This window comes from Mauremys reevesii, linkage group 6 (genome assembly GCF_016161935.1).
Source record: "Mauremys reevesii isolate NIE-2019 linkage group 6, ASM1616193v1, whole genome shotgun sequence".
Taxonomy (NCBI): domain Eukaryota; kingdom Metazoa; phylum Chordata; order Testudines; family Geoemydidae; genus Mauremys; species Mauremys reevesii.
The window spans coordinates 5,814,341-5,836,680 of record NC_052628.1 but is presented as its reverse complement, the minus strand read 5'-3'; the positions used below and the strand labels follow the sequence as shown (position 1 = coordinate 5,836,680).

Below are 22,340 nucleotides of genomic sequence, written 5' to 3'. Positions count from 1 at the left end.
AAAAAAAAAAAGCTTTGAGCTCCTCTTCAAAGGCTGCCTGATTTGCTTTGAATAATATAAAACTGCAAAGGGGAAAAAAGAGAATATTAAACACAGTGCTGTAAATGATCTGAACCCAGCCTGAGCTGGTGCAACAGACCCACTTGCATTTTTCATAAAATAACCACAATGATCCTTCCCCCCACCCCCCGCCGCCCTCTGAACACGGGCAAAAAGGAGGCTGTGCACAGTGCTGGGAAAATGCACACACAGCCAGCGTTAACTGAAAGACTCGGGATGTTTTGCACTGAGGCTCTTTCCCTGTCTTTATGTCCAGTTTTCCTTGACTCCTGGACTGTCACCTCTTCCTGAGGCCACTTGTGGGCAGTTGATCTACTTGCTCTGTGGATTCCCCTTTGCCCCTCCCAGACAACATATAATGTCACCAGGCAAAGATTTCGTAGGCGCCCACACTGAACAAACCCAGGGGAAAGGGGGAAAAGAAAAGGAGCCCAAAGCAGAGAACTGCAGAAACCAACAGATGGAAAGAAAAGAAGAAAAAAAGTATTTTCTTCTGGGTTCCCTGGAGAAAATTAGTGTGAAGCAGGAAGAAGCTGATTGCTGTCAAAGCCTGCCAGAGCTGAGATAGCCAGCTGCAATCCCCAGGCACAAAATGTGATAATAGCCAACAAGCTAAAATCATTAACAGTAATGATTGCTCCTGTAAGGACCCCGATGCCGAGGAGGAAAAACCAACCACAGAAAAGGAACAATTGCCATTTGCAGTTAGTTTTTCCGCACCTGTTTTCCATAACCCTCTGATCCTAATAAACACTCTCTTTCTCAGCAACGGTCCCTCACTTCTCAGAGCTGTTGCTTCTGTGATCGTTTGTTGTTCCTTTTTGGGGTGGAAAATTAGCGATAGCGCTTGTGAAATGACGACAATGGATTGGCCCTGCCTGGAGCCAGGGAGAGATGACACCGGTTTCTAATTATCTCTGTGGGGGTTGCTATACTCAGCCCATCACCTTAATATCAGAGCACAGGGTTCCTAGCCCTCCACCCACCCACCCACACTTTTTGGCAGTGGAGATGAGACAGGACTTGGTAATAATGACTATAAATGGGAATTCTTTACAGATGCTGCTGGATATAGACCAGTCTAAAGATTTCCACAGCCTGTGATGTCTAGTCACGGGGTGCTGACCACACTACACCACGGGCTCTCAACCTAGGGACCGTGACCATCCTGCCTTCCCTGTATTGCTAAATGGAAAAGGATCCTGGCTAGATCTCGGCTAAGTGGGAGCAGTGTGGAAAAGGGAGAGAATCACTACCCTGCACATATCCTTCTCTTCCACGGTCTTTGAGCAATCCCCCAGTGCTCTTTCTAGTCACATGCTGGGCTCTGCCAATAATTGTGGTGTCAGAATGGAGCCCGGGGAAACTCCACTTCTCTCAACACCCAGGGTGAGCAACATTTTTTATGTCGGAGTTAAATTTTCCATTCTCATTGCCGAGATGGTAAAGGGGACGGGGAGTGGATTTTGTGCCCAGGCTGGTAACTCCACATGGCAGTTTTGCAAGACACAGAACTGAGGGTCATAGGCTCTGTGCTGAACAGGGATTGTCCTTCAACTAAAGTGGCAGGAGTTTTATTTGTGGGGGGAGGGCTCGTTCAGTGGTTTGAGCATTGGCCTGCTAAACCCAGGGTGATGACTCATCTCAGGAACATTTGATGCAGTTCCCGTCTCCTTTCATTTCCCAGTGGGAATAACAGCACTTTATTGACCCCAAATTCAAAACTTTACTGTATTTTAACCAAACTGTCACAGACCTGAAATGCAAATGTGGCCTCACTCATTCAGATGGTGGCTGAGTGCTCCCTCTTCTATGACGCGTCTGCCCATGTGGCGTTCCCCAGCAGGCGAAGGGGTGACTTGATCATAGTCTGTAAGTACCTACCTGGGGAACAAATATTTAATAATGGGCAGAGGAAGGTGTAACATGATCCAATGGCTGGAAGTTGAAGCTGGACAAATTCAGACTAGAAACCAGGAGTAATTTTTTAACTCAGTAATTCACCATTGGAACAGTTTACCAAGGGTTGTGGTAGATTCTTCATCACTGACCATCTTAAATCAAGATGAGATGTTTTTCTAAAGGATCTGCTCTAGGGATTAGTGCGGGGCAGGTTATAAATATGCAGTTATAACAAACAAAAGCTGCCTCACCCACTGCCGTGCCGAGCCAATGCGGCAGCATGTGCTGCAGAGCTGAAGTTGATATGGGAGTGATGATCCAAGACAGGGCAGCTCTTGGATGGAGCTAGTAGCTGTTCGGCCGGCTCTGGATAAGGCTGTGAGTTGTTGCTGCCTGGGACACTCTCCAACTTCATTTCTGTCAGAGGATTGTCTGCATGAATGGGTGAAATCAGCTTGTCCTTGATGCACTGGCCTGGGGCCCGAAGATACTGGAAGATCGGAGGCTTCCTGGATGCTGCACACCAGCAACCAGAGTGCTGCCAGGGAGCAGCACCAGGGATAGGTAATAATAATTGGAGATATACCAATCTCCTAGAACTGGAAGGGACCTTGAAAGATCATTGAGTCCAGCCCCCTGCCTTCACTAGCAGGACCAATTTTTGCCCCAAATTCCTAAGTGGCCTCCTCAAGGATTGAACTCACAACCTTGGGTTTAGCAGGCCAATGCTCAAACCACTGAGCTATCCCTCCCCCCAATACAGCCCTGTGAATGCACTAGTGATACCACAGTAATGAAAGTCATTGCCTTTCTCATCATCACCCCCCTTCCCCACCAGAGGACCCCACAGGGCGTTACAAAGGACGGGGGGTGTTGTTATTGCCATTTTAGGGCTGGGGAAACTGAGTGGTGAAGTGACTTGACCAAGGCCACATAATGATTCAATAACATACCCCAGTTACCTCATTCCCAGTCCAGCCTCCTGCTTCCAATTGTAGCATGCAGGCATCCCTCTTCTCCCACTATAGAGTCACAATTTTTTTTCCCAAGTTGCATTTCTGTCGGGATTCCTGCTTAGAAACATCTGGCACGGGGCAAGGGACGCATTGCCCTGGTAGTGCAGTTAACACAAACATCCTTCCCACTCGGCTTCGGACAAACTTAGCCCCTCTCTGGGTGACTTAAATAACAGAACAAAACATCAACCTCAGCCTCTGCTTCTTTTGTTCCTAGAGCATCCCTGGAGAACCGACTGTATCCCAGCCCCTAGCTCCTGCTTCTGTCCTGGTTGATGCTTTCCTATGCAGTGTCCTGGCCCCTGTCTCGCTGTCACCCAGGGTTGGGGATAGCAGACCGAGACAGAGTTGATGCAGCATGTTAAAGAAGAGATCATACACACTGCACTTTCTCATGAAGACTTTACTTTTGTTCTTTCTTCTTTTGTTGTTTCCCTTTATGGAAAAGCATATTGGTGCTCCAGGAGAGAAGTGGCCTCTGAGACAACCAAGACTTAATTATGCAAGAAATCAGCACTTTGAATAGGTCATGCTGGTGGTGGGGGAAGAGCTGGTTTCCTCCTTGCATCATTCTCTAGTGGGCACTCAGATTCGAACAGGGTCAAAATGCCAAATCGACAGAAACTGGAACCAAACTCCTCACGCCCTCTCTTCTTCTTCTCTTCTGTTCTGAAGCCCCCCTGTCTGGGCTGGGGGGGACAGTCACCATCCCCCCCCATTTTTTTTTTTTTTTGCTCACTGCTCAAAGCATTAGCTTAGCCAGCCCCCAGCCAGTCCCCAGCTGTTCAACAAATGAGACAAAATACAAAATAACTCGGGGAGCAAAGCAGGCATTGCAATTTAAGAAAAAGAAAAAACTAAACAAAAAATTAGGGTAGGTGTTAGTGTTAGTCTTAGTAAAAAAAAACAAAGAGTCCTAAGGCTATGGCACCTTAGACTAACAGGACGTAGAGAGAGCTGTGGTGAAATAGCCACATGCACTGTCGAAGTGGTGAGATTCACACGCAAAGCTTATGCTCCAATACGTCTGTTAGAGTCCTGTGGCACCTTATAGACTTTGTTGCTTTTAACGTTAAAATAAATCACTGCATGGGCTGGGTGCTCACTAACGAAGGAAGACAGAGACCTGGAAAGAGGAGAGGCCGGGGAGAAGTGCACTAAAGAAAGCCACACATGGACCATGGAGCCCAGTGATGGGCTGTTAAAGAAGCAGCTGCACTTAGCCGGGAAATCCTGGATAACAAAGGTGCCACAGGACCAGGCTGCATAGGAAAACCTGCCTCTCTCAGCACAGACAGCACACTATCCATAAAGCTATAGACTGGGCACAGAGACTAAGGCTAGTCGTGGCTAGGCCACTAGCATGGGACTTGGGAGACTTCCGTATTCAATTCCCTGCTCTGCCAAAGACTTCCCATGGGACCTTGGGGAAGTCACTTAGCCTTTCCGTGCCTCAGTTTCCCCCACTCATACAATGGCACTACCCTACCTACCAAAGGTGCAGGGAGGATGAAGCCATTGAGATTGTGATGCACTCAGACACTTTGGTAATCAAGGGCCCCATATGTACTTAAGATAGAAAGGAGGCTCTCTCTGTGACAACGAGAGGGTACTGGAGCTATGCCACCAACTGAGCAGTTCAGATTGTATCCAGTAGAAAGCTTCAGGCGTAGAGGGTTGCCACTCCATCTAAACAGAACGTACGCCGCACGCATGGCACCTCTAGCTACATGCACGGTGGCAGCTACACTAATAGCTATTTTGAACAGTTTGTCTCGAAAAACACATTGCTGTTTAATGTCAGTTCTTGCCGCTCCGGCAGGCGCTCTGGCTGGCATTCAGAACAGAGCAGTGAGGGGTAGCACTTGGAGCTTTTTCCACCAGCAAACGTTGCCGTCGCTAAGCTGATTTGTATGGAGGTACTAGAAATCACACACACACACCCTGCCACTGGTCGTGTACTTGGAAAGCACGTCATTCGCCTGGGTGGCTAAGTAGTGGTGTGCTCCTGAAGGACATCAGGGCTCAGCAAAGCATGTAGTGCAGCCACCCGAATGCGTCTGAATGCAGCTGGAACCCCTTCTTCCATGATTAATTTTTGGCTTTGCTGCATGATGCAATCGTTTAATTTTCCAGCTCAAGAAACTCAAATCTGTTCTTCTGGAGGATGGTTGGATTATTCCCCAGCGCTCTAGCCAAGGCCAAGGTAAAGCAAAATCACAGACTATGCTTGCAAAGCCTGCTCTTGTTGAGACCTTGCACTAGCTAGTCCATGGGCTGTGAAAGTGCAATTCTGAAGTTGCTATTTACATGCCACAGTATTCTGGTCTACATGGACTTTTTGGGGGTCAGTGAATGTAGGATGGAAAGGACAGTTAGACAGTGTGAATCATAGAATGTCAGGGCTGGAAGGGACCTCAGGAGGTCATCTAGTCCAACGCCTGCTCAAAGCAGGACCAAGTCCCAGACAGATTTTTGCCCCAGATCCCTAAATGGCCCCCTCAAGGATTGAACTCACAACCCTGGATTTAGCAGGGCAATGCTCAAACCACTGAGCTATCCCTTCCCTCCCTAATGCAGTATTGGAGCCAGGAGAGCCTAAGTCAGAGACAGTGTGGGCTAGTGGCTAGGTCCCTGGATTGGACTCAGGAAACCTGGTGCTATTTGCAGCTCTGAAACTGACTGGTTCTGTGACCTTGGTCAAGACACTTAGTGTCTCTGTGCCTCAGTTCTCCATCTGTAGGGCAGGGATAGGAGTACTTCTGTTGTCCCACCCTCTCTCTTCCTTGTTTATTCAGATAATACACTCTTCATGGCAGGGAAAGTCTCCTACTGTGTGCATGTACAGCACCCGACCCATTGGAGCCCTGATCGAGGTTGGAGTCTGTAGTCGCTCCAGTAATACAAATAATAGTAATCAACAAGCGTACTTGGGATGAAGATAAAATAGCTGTCACGGCCCCCTCGTTCTGCGCATCATTAAAGTGCAACCAGGAAATGACTTACTGACCACATTTTACAACAGCTTGGATCGATTTCTCCTGCTTCCAACTTCTTAATGCCTCTAGCAGTGATGTAGCTGGACTCTGGATCACTGTGATTAAATGCTGAGCATAGTTAAGATCAGAGATTAAAAGGATATTTTGTGGCAACTTTTAGCTTTGGAAATTGGGAATACAATGTAGACTTGCCCCAGCTCAGGGCCTCTGGGAACAATTTCGGTGAGCCCCTTGCTGCTGCAGTTGTGGTATGTAACGTAACCTACCATCGCTGCCATATTTGCAAATGTGTCAATGACTGTGGGAGATAGACTCAGGGAAACAGCTGATTCTTACAGACAGAGGCCAAGATTTTCAAAGTGACGAGCAATTTTGGATGCCTCAGATTTTAGGGGCCCAACTTGAGACATTTTGAAGGGCCCTGAGTTCCAGAAAGTACTGAGCACCCAGCCTCTGACAATAAGACCTCTGCAAAGTGTCTCAAATTAAGCACTAAAAAGTTGAGAAAACCCAAAGCATGAGCCCCTTTCTAAAATCTTGGGCAGGATGTTCTGGAACATCCGTTTTCACAACCAAAGGACTGCGGATAGGTGAGAAGATGACTCTCATAGATGTTGATAAGATACTTATTACCTTGGTACCTAATTGGCCAAACAGACCTGAACCTTCACTCAAACTAGAATCAAACTTTTCTGGAGATTCAAAAGAAGCTTGGTTAACTCTTTTTTAAAATACGTGATTTGGGGATATGTAACGCAGTTGCACTAACCTCTCGTGAGCGCCCCCTGGCCAAGTGCGTGTGCCGGCACTTTCTCTCTCTACCTGTTTGTTGTGGGCCTTCACTGATTCAGCCCTCCGGCCAAGTCATACGCAGTCTACCTGTGAGAGAAAAGACAAGCAAACCCCTTTCGGGGTACAAGTCCAACAGGGGCCTCTCTCAGGGCCCTCTGGAACGTCTCTCTGTTTGTCCCTGCACTGGAAGAGTGCTCTGGTGCCCCAGGGCTCCTTCCCTGGAGGCAATGTCTTCACCCTCTTTGCCTTTCTGGACCTCTTCAGCTGGGCCACTAAAAGAGTTTAGTTCCCCCTTCTGGGGTGCCTCAAAGTCCAGGCCACTTTCCCAGTGGCTGGTGGGGGGCACCCGGGCCCGCCCACTACTCCAGGTCCCAGCCCAGGGACCCTATAGATAGCAGCCATCCGCAATATCCCTTTAAATAAACTGCATTGCTGCTATAATTCCTTGGGCCACTTCCCCGTGGCTCTGGCACATTCTTCACCTTTACCTTAGGGCCTTGTCCTAATGGAGTCCCAGCAACCAGCTCAGGGCTCCATCTCGCTCTCCCCAGCTTCTGGCAGCACTGCCCTGTCCGGGGTTCTGCCACGCTCCTCCAGCTCTAGCAAGGAGCTGAACTCGCACTGACCCTGCAGCTCTTCTTATACTGACCTGCTGGGCCCTGATTGGCTGCTTCCCACACAGCTGCTCTAGGCCTCTACTGCCCTTTTCTGGGGCGGGGTGTGGCATGGCCACAAGGCCTCCAGCAGGTGGCCTCAGGGACTAGCCCACCCCATCACAGAATAATATTCAGGAAAACTTCAACATTTTGGGTGTTCATCTGAACTCAACCAAATCTTTTGAGGTTCTCCGTCCATGCAAAAAGATCTGCAAATGCAGTTCATCCCACTGCGTTGACTATTTCTGTGTGTTTAAACAGACTGTGACAACCCTGTGGCGTGTGTATTTACATGTAAACATTGAGATCAATTATCAAATTCTAGAGTTAACACTGCACCTTACCACCTTGAAAATGCCCTTGAGCAAGAATTCCATCGCAGTCAAACCGGATCAGAATTTGGCTCCAAACGTCTTAGATTTCAAAATCTTAAATAAGTTCTGTGTGGCTTAGAATCAGTTCTAGGCTGAGTCACTGACGTCTTCACTGACCAGCACCACCATTGCTGGATTTCAGGTCAAGGCAATAGCTGCTGGCAGTGTGGCCAACTCTCACAATTGTGTCATGAGTGTCCTGACAATTGGTGTTTTGCTTTTGAGTAAATCAGGGCTCAGATTCAAGCAAAGATGGATTGAAATCAAGTGAAACTCAGCAGATTTGGCTGAGTTTTATATTAAAGTCAGACCCACAGGAGGACAAGTACAAAATTGGATTTTATTTCTAGGCCACAATTATATAATCTGGGTCAGAGCGACAAAGTTCAATAACCCTGGTGCATGGCCGGGGTCAGTGTCATGATATCTGGAATCATAGTTGGTCTTGAACAGGACATATTTATTAAAGTAAACAACAGCTACAAACAAATTGGCTGCCACACAGCTCCAGCTCCGGCTTTGTCTTCCTTTGTTTACCAGAGACCACGCCCTGTCTGGAAGAGAGGGCACAGAGACTTCTAGTGGCTAAATAGTATCCTGCAAGTCAGGCTGTTGGAACAAGTCCATATCCTCTCACTCCTGTTGCAAGTTTCACTTCTGAGTTTTGGGAGTTAGTTCAAACTTGAAACTAAAAGACTGCATGTAAGGAGGACGGGGGAGAGCGGGCTCATGTGAACAAATGCAGCGAGGATGACCAAAAACAATTGGTTTTTGCACTGATTTCTGGAAAACCAAATCTGACTTTCTCCCTGTTCTTTTCCTCTTCACATCTCTCAAATACCTGGATGCCTCTAGCACACTGGATGGTTTCACAGAAGCTTCAGCCATTTCAGGAACGAGGCTTTTCAGAGTAGGGCTTATCCGGATTTATCTGCCCAACATTCCTGTGCAGGGGAATTAAAACACACACACACATACACACCCCAGACCTGGCCTCTAAGCCTTAGCTGTACATAATCACTGGGTCATGTGTAATCCCGTTATGTAGAAATTGTCTAGTGGCATGGATGGCATCATAACACCATGCTGATAGAGGCAAGACTGTTTACATTTATCTCTGCTGGCTTTTGGTAGCATTAAAAGCAGCCCAGAGCACAACCTATTTATCATTCACCTGTAAACACATGGGGAATGCTACCCCCACTATCTCGGCAGGTGTTCACTGATATGGTGTAAATTCCTTCCAACCCCTTCACTGCCGCTTGTATCTGTTCTCCTTTGTGAACCTATACTAGTTTGTTTTCATATGCTGCACATGCACATTGATTTAGATCCTGTTTTGAGCAGGGGGTTGGACTAGATGACCCCCTGAGGTCCCTTCCAACCGTGATATTCTATGATTCTATCCCACTGCCATGAAATCAAATCTAGACCCTTCTCACATAACTGTACATGCAGCACCCATGGGAAAATTTCATACCAATCAGCAAAGGAAGATCCATCCATCAACACACTGTCCCAGGATCTGGAGTGTGGAAATATCAAAGACCAGTGGTTGCAAGAACAAAACATTGCTGGGTGAGCAAGAAGTACCTAGATGGACAAAGGTTTAGCAGTGGAAACTAAAGGATGGGATATGAATGATCTTGAAGAGGAAGGAGCAGCTGGGAAGATGCACGTTGGAGGAGGGAGAGCGGAGAGTCAAAGAGGATACAGAGATTGCAAGCCAGGGTAATGGAGGGAACAGTGGAGCAGTCAATGGACCTAGAGAAAGAAGGAAAGGAATGAAGGGTGTGGTGGGGAGGGGAATTATAACGTCCCATTTTAGAGAGACTGGGCTGGAAATAGGGCATCCGAGGAGGCTGGATAGAAGGATAGAGGTAGATTCAAGTGTCATTGGCACAGAAGTAGCTGCTGAAGCCAGGGGTGTGGTGGGACTTGCCTAATAAGAGTGTAGAGGAAGAGGAAGAGGATGGGGAGGCCCAAGGACAGAACCCCGTGGAGTCAATAAAGAGAGGAGAGTGTGAAGGGGGGGACCATGCTGAAGGAGCAGCCCCCAAGACAGGAGCAGCAGGAGCACACAGGATTGTGAGAGCCAGGAGAGAGAGTGCGGCTGGGGTCCATGACCGGCCATGTGAAAGGTAACAAAGCAAGTGCAGCAACATGAGAGAAGGGCCCCTGGAAGTCACAGATGACCTTACTGGGAGTGGTTTCCATGACACAAGAGGATAGGGATCGGATTAGAGACACTCCAGGAAGGGACCTCCAAGCAGCAGGAAGTGGGACAGTAATTCTGCAGTTCAGGAGCTCCTGGGTCTCCGTCCAGTGCCCCATCTCTACCTCCATCCCGACAGTGACGTTTCACCGCTGTTACCGCACACATGGGTACCCAGAGCAGCAAAACTAGCCCCGGGTATATCCTTCTTTCCGAATTAGTATAATTCCCATTCCCCTGCAGGAAGCAATCCTCATCCTGGCATTTTAAAGGGCAATCTGCATATTTCATGACGATTCCCTATAAAACCGCTCTACAGGAGAACACAGCTGACCCTTTATTAAGGAAGTCTGGCAAGTTTATTGGCCAGATATTTTTCTGCAGGGCCAGATTCTCTCCCGTTTATGGACACGCGGGGCCTTCGGGCTTCCCCAAGAGGAGATATTCACCGGAGATTCCAAGGCCAGAAGGGACCATTGTGATCATCTCATCTGACCTCCTGCATAGCCCAGGCCAGAGACCTGCCCCACACTAATCCCTAGAGCCGAGTTTTTAGAAAAACGGGAGACAGGACCAAGGAAACCTAGACCATCCCTGACAGATATTTGTTTAACCTGTTCTTAGAGACCTCCAGTGATTTGGATTCCACAACCTCCCTTGGTAACCTATTCCACTACCTAACTATGCTTACAGTTAGGAAGTTTTTCCTACTATCTAACCTAAATCTCCCTGGCTGCAGATTAAGCCCATTCCTTCTTGTCCTGCCTTCACTGGACACACAGAACAACTGACCACCCTCCTCTCTATAACAGCCCTTAACATATCTGAAGACTGTTTTCAGGTCCCGCTCCGCCTCCTTTTCTCAAGACTAAACATGGCCAGTTTTAACTTTACTTCCTAGGGCAGGTTTTTGAAAAAAATTATCTTTTTTTTTTGCTCTCCTTTGGGCTCTACAGTTTGTCCACATCTTTCTTAAGGTTTGTCACCCAGACTTGTACCCGGGTCTCCAGCGCCAAGAAGAGCAGAACAATGATCCCTTCTGTATTACATATGACGCTCCTGAATGACACTAGCCCTTTTTGCAATTGCATCACATGGATGGCGTATGTTCAATCTGTGATCCTCTATAACCACCAGATCCTTTTCTGCAGGGCCCAGCCAGTTCAGTATTCCCTGTATGTAGTTGTGCATTTCATTTTTCCTGCCTAAACGAAGCCTTTCCACTTGTCTTCATTGAACTTCATCTTGCTGATTTCAGACCATTTCTCCAATTTGTCACGGTCTTAGTCACTTCTAATTCTGTCCCCTCCCAACTGCTTGCAGCACCTCCCAGTTTGGTGTCATCTGCAAATTTTATAAGCAAACTCCCAACTCCATTATCCAAATCGTTAATGAAAATATTGAATAGTACCAGACCCAGAAAAGACCCCCACTAAATATATGCTCCCAGTTTGCTAGTAAAACATTGATAACTACTCTTTGATTAGTCTTTCAACCAGTCGTGCACCCCCTTGTACAGTAGTAACATAATCTAGACATTGCACTAGTTTGCTTATGAGACTATCATGTGATACTTTGTCAAAAGCCTTATTAAAATCAAGATATATCATGGCTACAGCTTCACCCCCATCCACTAGACCAAGAACCCAGTTGAAGAAGGAAATGAGGTTGCTTTGGCATGATTTTTTCTTGACCAATCCATGTTGGCTATTACTTATCCCCCTATTATCCTCTAGGTGCTTACAAACTGACTGATAATTTGTTCCAGTATTTTAAGTACCCCGGGGTGAATTTCCTAAAGCCCTGCTCATTTGAATGTATCTACCTCCTCTAAATATTCCTTAACCTGCTTTTTCCCTGTTCTGGCTTGTGTTCCTTTCCCCTTGTTGTAAGTATTAATTGTACAAAGCGCTTGCCACAATTAACCTTTTTAGTAAAGAAAGACTGTAAACGCCTCAGCCTTCTTGATATCATCCATTATTAGCTGTCCTTCCTTGTTAAGTAGAGGGCCTACAATTTCCTTTATCTTTTCCTTGCTCCTAATGTATTTAAAGAAACTCTTCTGATTGCCTTGTATGACCCTTGCTAAGCATAATTCATTTTGTGCCTTAGCCTTTCTGATTTTGTCCCTACATGCTGGTGCTGTTCTTTGTGCTACTCCTTAGCAATGTGTCCACTTCTTGTAGGATTCCTCTTTGATTTTCAGGTCATTGAAGAGCTCCTGATGCAGCCATATTGGTCTCCTGCTATTCTTCCCATCTTTCCTTCACCTCAGGATAGTTTGCTGTTGTAGCTTTACTATTCTCTCTCTCAGAAACCGCCAGTTCTCCTTAACACCTTTTCCCCTTTGATTTTCATTGGAGGGGACTTCACCTCCCACTCCTCTGAGTTTGATGTCCATTGTCCTTATACATGCTCTAGTTCAAAAAGGAATTAGTTCAGGGAAGCCCTAAGGCCCGTATTGGGCACGAGGTCAGACTAGATGATCACAGCTTTATAATCTATGGACCACTGCTGCACCTCCATAACAGAGGGTCACACTGCTACTGACATCATTCAAAACCCCTGTAAGGGAGATAAGTTAGATACCTGTGTCACAGAGGGGATAAATTAACAGAAAATGTAAACGATGCACCCCATACCAAAGAGGAAGTCGAGTGAGAAACCAGGAGTTCCTGGCCCTTGCTCTTGTAAACGTAGACACTGCACCAATGACGGGGTGCCTTTGTTTTCTAATAAAGACATGAGTACGGTTCTGAACAAGATGATTTGTTTCAGACACTTCTTCACATACCTGTTGCAAACACCATAGCTGCTTGTTGCATTTCCATCATCCCAGAGATATGGACTCCACTTAGGTAAGAGAAGGACATGATTTGAAGTCTGCCAGGTGTTTTGTTGTCTTATTTCCATGACAACAATCTGTGAACTGGAGAGTGGTGGGTTTACAGGGTGGAGGTTTAGTGCAGGATCAGAGATCATTAGCTGAGACCATAATCTATCTTGGCAACGAGGGCAATCTTTGATGGATTTGAACCTCACAACATCTGTGTGAGGCAGGGAAGTATTAGCTCCATTTTACAGATGAAGAATGGAGGCACAGAGAGATTACCCAAGGTCACACTGTAAGGCACTGGGGCATGGGCAGGCTGACCTAGCGGTTAGAGCCAGGAACAAGAACTGGGAGTCAGGACCAAGGGTCAGAAGCTGGGCAAGGGCACAGGGCTGGAGCAGACTGGAGCAGGACAGCAGCAGGGCTAGGAATGAGGTAGGTAACAGAAGAGATCACAGTCACGGGCATAAGTGTTGAGTTGCCAGCGAGTGACCTCTTACCGTTGATGAGCTTAACTGAAGACCTTTTGGACTCCTTGCAGCCAGATGGGCAGGCCAGCCAATCAGACGAATCTACCGCAGCCCAGCTGGGCTCGTTAAACAGCCGGAGGCCTGAGCTGGCTAGCTCCAGGGTCAGCGGAGGGACCCTGTCATAGTTTCTGACACAAAGAGGGGCTCTGTGACTGAGCTGGAAATAGAATCCAGATCTCCTGAGTCCCAGGCCAGAGCTGTAGCTACTAGGCCACGCTTCCCACCCAACAGCTAAACTTTAACTAAGTCATTGGTTTCGATTGTCTCATTTAAGCCTCGTTTCTACCCTTTTAACTCCCTCTTGTGTCACTTGGGAGGGGGGCTTCCCATTAGCCAAACCCCTCTCCAATGTTGGTTAACATGTCACATTCCCAAGCAGTGTTATTCCTAAGCACTGTAAATCTCTCACTATTATTCTCTGTCTTGATATAGTGAGCGGTGTCATTCTGAAAGGAAATACATAACCGTATATTAAAGAAATCGTGGATCTCCTCATTCACGTTTAAAACAAATTTATTACAATGTAAGAAAGCATGAAAAGCATGAATTTATTATAATGATTTAAGGCTTCCAGCACTCGAGTTAAAAATGCCTCTCAATAAATAACTTTCCCTTGAAAACACAGCAAATTAATATAGTTTACCATTTTCAAAGGTATATAAATCCAAGAGGCTTAAATCAATACGGCGCCAGATAAGATTACTGTACCTCAGCCAGAACCTCGTATCAAAGCTCAAGAGCATTGCAAAGAGTAGTAAAAAATGGATGGCTCTGTTCCCCACCTATCTCTTCCTCCAACCACCCAAGGCTATGTCTGTTCTGTGAAAGTTAGACTAATGTGAAATGGATGAAGAGCAGCCGTGGCCTTTGCACACAGGTATAATTAAAACAGAGCGGCTACTTTACCGTCTGACACAGAAAAGGGGGATCTGATATTTCTCTGCCCTCTCTCTTTAACCCACACAAACACTCTTCCACTGATGGTGGTTTATTTTCAACTGCAATGTATTTCATGTCGAGTGGGGACCAGGAACCAAGTTGTCTCCAACTTTGCCATACCGTCCCCACTCTAAGAGGTCGGCGCTCCCATCTGAACGCATTGCGGAATAGGGTGTTTGTACCTGCAGTCAAGCTGAAAGAGAGAGTTCTTATGAGAAAAAATTAGAGACATTTAGGACATAAGTGACATGTCAATTTCTCTCTCTCTCTCTCTTTCCATGATTCATTTTAGGGCTCAGCAAAAAGCAGAAGTGCCTATTGAATAATTAACAGATCGGGATTTTAAGTGATCTGGGAAAAAGTGTGCATGTGTGTGTGTGTGTATATACACACATATATAAAAATCATCATATATATGCACATGCATGTATACATGGAATATACAGAAACACAGGAAGAAAGGATACAAAAGTGGGTGAGTGTGTGTGTGAGAGAGAGACGTGTGTATAAAACATACACACGCTGGTTCTTGCTAGATCACTTTCAATTACAACTCATCATAAACCTCAGTTGCAGGGGGCAGGGACTGCGTTTCTCAGTGTTTGACCAGTTCCTAGCATGTGCACGCACTCCTCCAGGTTTTCATTTCCTCTGGGTTCACTGATGGTGACCCCTGCCCATGAGCTAGCGGAGGCCAGTTTCGTGGGCTGAGAAACACCACCATAAACTCTTAAAGGTGCCACAGCTGGAGCAGTATTTAGAATGTCCTCCTTGTCCTGCTCATGTTACAGAGTGGAATCTCAGTGGTTTGAACATTAGCCTGCTAAACCCAGAGTTGTGAGTTCAATCCTTGAGGGGGCCATTTAGGGATCTGGGGCAAAAATCTGCCTGGGGATTGGTCCTGCTTTGAGCAAGGGGCGGGACTAGATGACCTCCTGAGGTCCCTTCCAGCCCTGATATTCTATGAGTCTGCAGGAAGAGGAGAAAAGATCCAGATGTGGAGAAAAGGGCTAGGGTATTTTCATAATGCCATTAATTGCTCCCTGCTGCCTTCTTTGGGAAGTGTTCACTCTTTATTGTGTGTATTGCAGTGATGCCCAACATCACATCTAGAATCCTGAACTGTGTCAAGCTACTACTGGAAGTTGAACATGGAGAGGAAGAATGGTCCTGTGACTAAAGCACACAGGTCTGGGATTAAGACAGCTGCGTTTTCTTCCTGGCTTTGCCACAGATGTCCTAGGTCACCTTGGCCAAGCCACTTAGCCTCTGGAAACTCCAGTGGTGAGCAATGAGTCTGTGGTTATAAAAATACACACACTCTATCTCTCTTCCTGCAGGACAGGAGGGATTTCAAGGCCTGTGGACTGTAGATGTGAAAAGCATTGTCATTATTACTGTACGTCTGTGATCCAAGAGGATGTGAGCTGCAGGGGGTCAGGAGGAAAGAGAAGATACATCTTCCACCAGTCTGCACTCCAGGCATTGGCATCAATAGGATTGGAAGGGGTTTGGGTCAGAACAGAGCTTGGGCTAAGAACCATCCACCCAGCTCACCAGCCACAAGAGGGCAGGACAGTCGCCTGGTCAGACAGTGTACTTTGCTTGGGTCAGAGCACGTAGAATGGCTTTACCGCTGCCCAACCAAAGACTACAGAGGCTCCTCTCCCATCTGCGTGATCACACCCCAACCAAAGGAGCTCTCGTACGAAGCAGGGCCCACGTGGAATCTGTGAGGGACTGGCTCCCTGCACTTACCAAGCTGGGTCCTGCTCCCAGAGAGGATCTCAGTGTTCAAATAAAGGTGGGGTATTTTTTGTGTTTTGTTATTTTACTGTCAAAGTGTCAATATTTTTCCTAACACAGATTGTTTAAAAAAAGGTAGCACAGCAGTGACATTCTGACAGTGTCAGTGCTGCCAGCGTACACCCACCTGAGCTTTTTAACGTGGGGATTTAGTGCTGCTAAAGAACACCAGATTGACAGCCCTTGCGAAGTCAAGTGCTCCTCCTCGCAGCCAGAAAAGTTATTAGAAACGGAGGAGGCTTTCAGGTCACCCAGTGCATCTCCCCAGCCCACCTTTTAATTGTCTCTTACTCAGGCTATAAATATCTAACTCTTCTCATCTTGCTTCCTCGTTATGTCAATTCCTGCAGCCCCTGATCATTTTTATTGCTCTTCACTGAAATCCCTCCAATCTGTCAGTAACTGTCTGCTAATGAGGTCCCCAAACTGAAGGCACAGGTGTAGATACGGTGGCACTGGATTCAGAGAGAGCGAGCCAGTTACGTGCTGTTCTGGGATGTTGTGCCTCTGTAGAAGCAGTCCAGAATTTTCCTGGCCAGTTTTTGCTGCTATAATGCATCACAAACCCATGTTTAGCTTGCTGTCATAGAATCCTAGAATAGAATCATAGACTATCAGGGTTGGAAGGGACCTCAGGAGGTATCTAGTCCAACCTCCTGCTCAAAGCAGGACCAATCCCAACTAAATCATCCCAGCCAGGGCTTTGTCAAGCCTGACCTTAAAAACCTCTAAGGAAGGGGATTCCACCACCTCCCTAGGTAACCCATTCCAGTGCTTCACCACCCTCCTAGTGAAATAGTGTTTTCTAATATCCAACCTAAACCTCCCCCACTGCAACTTGAGACCATTGCTCCTTGTTCGATCATCTACTACCACTGAGAACAGTCTAGATCCAGCCTCTTTGGAAACCCCTTTCAGGTAGTTGAAAGCACCTATCAAATCCCCCTCATTCTTCTCATCTGCAGACTAAATAATCCCAGTTCCCTCAGTCTCTCCTCATAAATCATATGCTCCATCCCCCTAATCATTTTTGTTTCCCACTCATTCAACATTTCTGCTTCCCGAGTTTTTTCTTCCCATTATATATTTGCCTTTCAGGTTATTTTTCTTTCAGCGTCTCAGCACTTGAATCCCCCCCACCCCATTTAATTTCATGTTCTCTTTTGCTCCATGTTTCTACCATCCACTATTTCTCTGTCTCTATGGTTATGTGCAATTGCTCCCGATTTAGTGTGATCTGCAGATTTCATTTACAAGCTTTTAATTCCCTCTTCCAGGAAATTAAATGTTGATATAAAGTTGCATGAGAAGTTGCTGGCAGAGAAACCAGAATTCAGTTTCTTGAAACATTTTGAGCCTTCAACATTTGTTCTGATGTGGAATGAAACTTAGACCTTTCAACTTTGTATGGTCAAAGAACAGAGACCAACTAACCCTCTGCAGAAGAGCCACCACCCTGGTGGTTAGAGAACTCATTTAGGATGTGGGACAGGTTCAAGTTCCTACTCCATATCATGCCCCATCCCGGGTGACAGTCTGAAACCACCAGGCAGTCATTCATTCCTTCTCTCAATTCTATCCTGGACCTTTTAATCAAAACAGATATATTTCCACAAAAAGTTTGTGTGTCGATGAATCGACATTTCCTAGACAGCTCTACATAAGACCAACCACCAGATCCTAGAGAACACCCAACCCAAATCAATCCATTACCAAATCATTACGTTCTCTTTGTGTCCTCACAGCAAGTCACCACTCCACATGAAAGTGGCTCCAGCCAAGGAACAGACTTTCCAACTAAGATTTCATAATGATCTTTACATCTGGGTTCCCTTAATTCATTTGGTCAACCAGAACACATATAACACAGGCATGGTTGATGCCAGCCTCTGCTATACACACAGCCTTACCAAAGAGCTTCCAGGCTTCAACTGTGGCAAACCACTTACCCACTCTGGGCCTCAGCATCCTATCTGTAAAATGGGGATAAAAAAAGTGACTAACTTGATCAGTAACTGTTATTCTTCAAGATGTGTTGCCTGTGTCTCGGGAAACCACCTTGTCTGGAGAGGACAAGGAAGAAGTTAAGACTGGGACTTGAACTTTTTCCACAGGCTGCTCCTGTGGTCCCTCAAGTGCCTCTTCTTGATTCTTGGTACCAGACCCAGAACAGGACACTGAAGATGGGGCATCTCGGTGTGAGGACTCACCCTGCCTGGATGAGGCCATTGAGTAGGCACAATGAGAGAATGATCTAGAAGTTGGGGGGAAACCCCAGGGGTTCCAAAAGAGCCACTGATAAGGGAATGGATCCTAGTGGTATCCTGGCCACATTCCCACAGCAGATCCTGTTGTGGAGTCAAGATGGTACAAGGAGAGAAAGGGGCTATGTGGGGACTGGCAGATCCTGCTCCAAAGTTGCAAGATAAAATCCCACCTCCAAGTCTGATGAAGAGGATTCCCCTTCCTCTGAGCATGGAGAGACTGCTCCAGACAGTGCTAGGGACCAGTGCCAAGAACCTGACAACAGGCGGAGAGTCACCATCATTGCTGTCTTCCCCTTGGACCGTATTGATGGGCTGACTGTCCGGGAGGTAGGCGACTGGTGCAATATTGCATGTTGCACCGCTGGCATTGGTGTTGGACGGTTCATCAGTTCTGAGGGATCTGACTCCTGCACCAACACTGAGAGCAGAGCAAATTCCTTGCCATTGCAAATGCCTCCAAGGTAGTTGGCACTAAGATCGTATCCGTCTGTTGCAGTGCCACTTCTGGCAATGGACTTCACAGTGCCCTCTCGGCACTGGAGCCAACTGTGCCAACTTAGGCACTGATTTGGAGGAATGCTTAGATTTCAGATGCACTGTACTCAACTCTCTCGCCCCTCTTTTTCCAGCCTTTGTGGGTGGAGATCTTCCCCTGGTCAGAGCTCTTTGAAAGACTTCTATTACTTCCTAGAACAGGTGGAGATCGGTGCTGGGACCGAAAACGCTGGAGGTGCGCTTCTCACTGAAGCTGCAGCCGTCCTGGACCAACTCGGTGCCGAGAGGTGTCTGCATGCTACCTCCATCAGCGGGAACTTCAGCGTGGGCTCCCTATCCTTCTTCATCCGAAGCTTGAATTCCTGGCAAACCTGGCACCGGTCTTTCATGTGTGCTTTGCCCAGGCACTTAAGACAACTACTGTGGGGAGGTCGCTCACCAGCATGGGTTGTGCAAAGAGCACACGGCTTGTAGCCCGGTGACTGGGCCTTGCCTTGGTGCTGGTGGCAGAACCTCAAAATGGGGAAAACAATAAAATCTATGTATTTTCCAACAAAACAACTAAAACTTACTAACCAGAACTATTAAACTACAACTATATATATATATCTACACATTGAGCTGAGAGAAAACGGTTCTGGCAATGAGCGGGGTTCCAACCACTGTCGGGGGCAGTAAGAAGGAAACGAGGGGGGCTGGAGTTGGCTCAGCCCTTAATACTGGCACTCATAAGCGGGCAGTAGCAGTGGGAGTCAAGCCCCCCAACGGATGCTGGCTGTGCACTGGGCACGCAGACACCAAGGGAAGGATCCCCATGTGCAATAGCATTTGCTGTCTCCCACCCTCCACCTTGTCTTTTTAGGCAATAAGCTCTGTGGGGTAGAGATTGGCTCATTATCTGCATGCTCAGCAACCAGAACCACCGGGCCACAATCTCAGCTGGAAGCTGTAGGAGCTATGGTAATAAATAATAACTTATCGTACATGCCAAGCACTTCTGTCAACCAGGTGCTTTTTGATCAATTCTAGTAGAGCAAATTCTAACTTGGATTTCACCAGCTAGCTGTATTCTGCCTCTGACGTCACCATTTTCAGCAAGGATTCCACAGTTACGATTTAACTGACAATGTTGCTGCTGATGCATAAGGCAGACTAGAATCCAGTCCATTCCCCCATGGCTAAGAGAAATCATCATCTCATAAAAGCTTTCTTGGCACAGTGAGTGGATATGACTCAAAAAACCCCACAGGGAGCAGCTATGTAGACTCAGACATTTTCCTGAGTGGAGCCACCTTGTTAGAGTGGATCTGCACGCTTCTGCTGGTTTAAATCACCTCATTAAATGTTCTGTGTTGTCTTTGTGGTGTGCACTTATGTAAATTTCTAAATCATACGCTAATTAGCGCACAAACAATTTCATAAATTCTGTAATGGGACCAAAAGGAACTTTATAACTAGCCAGGCTGCGCTCACTTCCTCAGACTGCAAATAAAAAGCTAAATATTGAGGTTGGATTTTAGATAGGTGGTATTACAAAGCTTTTAGATTTCTAGCCACAGCGCTGACGTTTTTCTTTCCGATGGCAGTGTCTCAAACATCCTGGAGACTTCTTCTCTCCTTCCTTATCACTACTGAGAACTCCACCCGGTCTGTCTCAAAAAAATAGCACATCTTTTGTTCTTGGCATCCCCCTTTATCCACATCCAGATTCTTGCTCAGTCCTGTCCCTCAGTCTTCTACATAATCTAAAATCCAGCACTACCTCTCTCCCTATCTATAAAATGCAGCCCTTGACTGGGTCTTGGGGCTTAACTACTTCAACCTCCTCATAGTCTGGACTCTCTCCATCCTGTGTCCCCTCCAATTCATCCTTCCCTCCCTGAATCCATCTGGTATTTCTAAGGCATCAGTCATCTTGGCCAATAAGAACCAAACCCTCTCACTTGCTTGTCCATAGCTTCCTCATTAAGTTCTAACACCTCACCCTCATTGTCAGGACTGGCATAACTCTACCCCTGCTACACCTCTCTCTGATCCTTCCCTGTGCTCCTCTGTGTCTTCTCCCCTAATAGCTCTCACGGGTTCCTTCTCCTGCCCTCGAGTTCTCACCTTCGTTCCTGCTGTCCTAGACACAGGGAATGGGTTTCCTTCTTCTTATCCCTTCCACCCAATTCCTTCTTAAAAAACAATGGTGCAGGGACGACAAGCTGAAAGGTCTCTGCTCCTCTGAGGCCCAAACCCTTGCCCTGGACAGTGCATTTCTCCTAATTCCCTTTAAGCTCTCTGGGGTAAAGACCTTTGCTGCCAACTGGTTGTGTGTGTGTCATGGGTAGGGAAAGAGCAGGGGTTAGCTTTGGCATGGGCTGAAGGCCCACTGACCAGGAGCCAATTACCCGGAATCAGGCCATATTGGAATGGCAGGAGATCAGAATTGAGACACAAACTGGAGGGCATGGTGTGACATTGCCCAGGGCACAATTTGGACTGGCGAACAGCTGTGTTCCCTCAGTTCTGACACTTGGGGTGCCTTCTACACTGCTTCGCTGTGACAGCAGCCACTCCTGGTCTGCTCACACACAGCCTGCACCATGTAAATTACTCCCAGCTATCATGTATGAGTGCTATGGCCAGCCACTCTTGGATTACACAGCAGAGTGACACCAGTAAATTCCCCATCCCAGAAATGTGCATCTTGTACTGCCCAGCCTTCTGCTGGACAACACAAGCTCATCTGAAGACCGTCATTTTATTAACAGAAAGTGATTTGCACAAATCCTGTTATCTCAAATGGAGTTTCCCAAACATTTCACTCCAAACACACTGTTTTAGATAAAATAACTCACATTTATTAACTACAGATAGATGTTAAGTGATTACAAGTAATGAGGCATAAAAGTCAGAATTGATTACAAATAAATAAAAAGTAAAACATAACTAATACCTAACTTAATGAGCTAAGTGATTTCAAAGCATAAGTCACTCTCCCCAGGTTTTAGCAGTCAGACTGGCTGAATTCCTGTCTGCCAGGATCCCTCCCCAGTCCAGTGATGCTTCCTTTGTCCTTCAAGTGTTGCTGATGCCATGAGTAGAGATGAAGGGAGAGATCTTTTGGGGGGCGTCTGTTCCCCTTTCCTATAGTTCTCTTTAAAAATCACCTCCAGCTGAGGTTCAAGAGACAGAAGGTCCAGGGGGACAGGAACCTCCAGCTGTTTCTTTTACATTTCTTGCCAAAATGTAGATTTCTCACTCACACCCTTTTACCTGCTGAAGAATGGCCACTTAACCGGGTGATGGTCCATTTGATTTTCTTGATACCTGGTTCAGGAAACAGTTTCCCCTTTGTCTTTGAGGAACTGGTTTGTGCCAGCTTTTTTAAACTTGGAACATATCTCAGTAATGTTACACAGTAGAATCTTATAACTTTACATACAATGTTGCCACACATATTTTACCAGA

General features: G+C 46.7%; 1 long non-coding RNA gene across 1 annotated transcript; it reads right to left on the bottom strand.

The window, feature by feature from the left end:
- Nucleotides 1-5,987: 5,987 nt before the first annotated feature.
- On the bottom strand, nt 5,988-7,368 carry LOC120407480. Its single transcript, XR_005600018.1, has 3 exons — nt 7,258-7,368; nt 6,747-6,856; nt 5,988-6,072 (listed from the first exon to the last, which is right to left on the bottom strand). It is a non-coding gene; the product is annotated as an uncharacterized LOC120407480 (long non-coding RNA).
- Nucleotides 7,369-22,340: the final 14,972 nt, after the last annotated feature.